This window comes from Rhinopithecus roxellana, chromosome 11, assembly GCF_007565055.1.
Source record: "Rhinopithecus roxellana isolate Shanxi Qingling chromosome 11, ASM756505v1, whole genome shotgun sequence".
NCBI classification, from domain to species: domain Eukaryota; kingdom Metazoa; phylum Chordata; class Mammalia; order Primates; family Cercopithecidae; genus Rhinopithecus; species Rhinopithecus roxellana.
In genome coordinates this window covers 101,609,668-101,611,984 of record NC_044559.1, presented here as the reverse complement: position 1 = coordinate 101,611,984, position 2,317 = coordinate 101,609,668, and positions in this window count along the sequence as shown.

The window sequence follows — 2,317 nt, the reverse complement described above, 5'->3', positions numbered from 1 at the left end:
TAATTGGCACTTTCATTTTCTTCCCAGAATGTACCAGGATCTTAAAACACTGAATTCCATTAATTCCCATTTTGACTTATATGCAAGTGTTGTACATTTTATTCTCCTAAGGGGCATTATTAATAGTAGTTGCATTTTCTGTGGCTAGCATTCATTTATGTGTCTTTAAATATTTGTTTTTTGAATTACTCTTCAAGTCTTTCTGCATTTCCAAACTTTCATGTAGGATTATAAACAGCCCTTATCATTTTCTTTAGGAATGAATTATCAACTGGGTAAGGTGGTTCATTCCTGTAATCCCAGCACTTTGCGAGGCCAAGGTGGGTGGATTGCTTTGAGTCCAGGAGTTCTAGACGAGCCTTGGCAATATAGAGAAACCTTGTCTCTATAAAAAAATTTTAAAAGGCTGGCACAGTGGTTCATGCCTGTGATCCCAGCAGTTTGGGAGGCTGAGGTGTGTGGATCACTTTGAGGTCAGGAGTTCAAGACCATCCTGGCCAACACAATGAAATCCTGTCTCTGCTAAAAATACAAAAATTAGCCAGACATGGTGGCGCATGCCTGTAGTCCCAGCTACTCAGGATTCTGAGGCAGGAAAATCACATTAACCTGGGAAGCAGAGGTTGCAGTGAGCTAAGATGGTGCCATTGCAGTCCAGCCTGTGCGACAGAACGAGACCCTGTCTCAAAAAAAAAAAAAAAAAAAAAAAAAAAAAAAAAAAAAAAAAAGAGCATTTTTTCATGTGTCTGTTGGCTGTATGAATGTCTTCTTTTGAGAAATGTCTGTTCATATCCTTTGCCCACTTTTTGATGGGGTTGTTTGTTTTTTTCTTGTATATTTGTTTGAGTTCTTTGTAGATTCTGGATATTAGCCCTTTGTCAGATGAGTAGATTGCAAAAATTTTCTCCCATTCTGTAGGTTGCCTGTTCACTCTGATGGTAGTTTCTTTTGCTGTGCAGAAGCTCTTTAGTTTAATTAGATCCCATTTGTCAATTTTGGCTTTTGTTGCCATTGCTTTTGGTGTTTTAGACATGGAGTCCTTGCCCATGCCTATGTCCTGAATAGTACCACCTAGGTTTTCTTCTAGGGTTTTTATGGTATTAGGTCTAACATTTAAGTCTCTAATCCATCTTGAATTAATCTTCATATAAGGAGTAATGAAAAAATGCTCATCATCACTCGCCATCAGAGAAATACAAATCAAAACCACAATGAGATACCATCTCACACCAGTTAGAATGACAATCATTAAAAAGTCAGGAAACAACAGGTGCTGGAGAGGATGTGGAGAAATAGGAACACTTTTACACTGTTGGTGGGATTGTAAACTAGTTCAACCATTATGGAAAACAGTATGGCAATTCCTCAAGGATCTAGAACTAGATGTACCATATGACCCAGCCATCCCACTACTGGGTATATACCCAAAGGATTATAAATCATGCTGCTATAAAGACACATGCACACGTAAGTTTATTACGGCACTATTCACAATAGCAAAGACTTGGAATCAACCCAAATGTCCATCAGTGACAGACTGGATTAAGAAAATGTGGCACATGTACACCATGGAATACTATGCAGCCATAAAAAAGGATGAGTTTGCGTCCTTTGTAGGGACATGGATGCAGCTGGAAACCATCATTCTTAGGAAACTATCACAAGAACAGAAAACCAAACACCGCATGTTCTCACTCATAGGTGGGAACTGAACAATGAGATCACTTGGACTCGGGAAGGGGAACATCACATGTCGGGGCCTATCATGGGGAGGGGAGAGGGGGGAGGGATTGCATTGGGAGTTATACATGATATAAATGATGAATTGATGGGTGCTGACGAGTTGATGGGTGCAGCACACCAACATGGCACAAGTATACATATGTAACAAACCTGCACGTTATGCACGTGTACCCTAGAACTTAAAAGTATAAAAAAAAAAAATAAAAATAAAAAAAAATAAAAAAGAAAAAAAGAATGAATTCTCTCAGCTTTTGTTTATGTTTTTGGTCTTTTTACTTTTTAAGAGACAGGGTCTCACTGTGTTGCCCAGGCTGGAGTGCAGTGGCTCAATTATAGCTCACTGCAGCCTTGAACTCTTGTTCTCAAGCCATCCTCCTGTCTCAGCCTCTCAGAGTTCTGGGATTACAGATGTAAGCCACTACTCCTGGCTTGTCTTTATTCTTGCAACTATTTTTTACTATTGTAGAATTCTAGAATTTTATATTGGCATTTTCTTTTCTTTTCTTTTTTTCTTTTTTTTCTTTTTTTATTTTTCAATTTTATAACTTTATTTGATGTATTTGATGATCAGTGA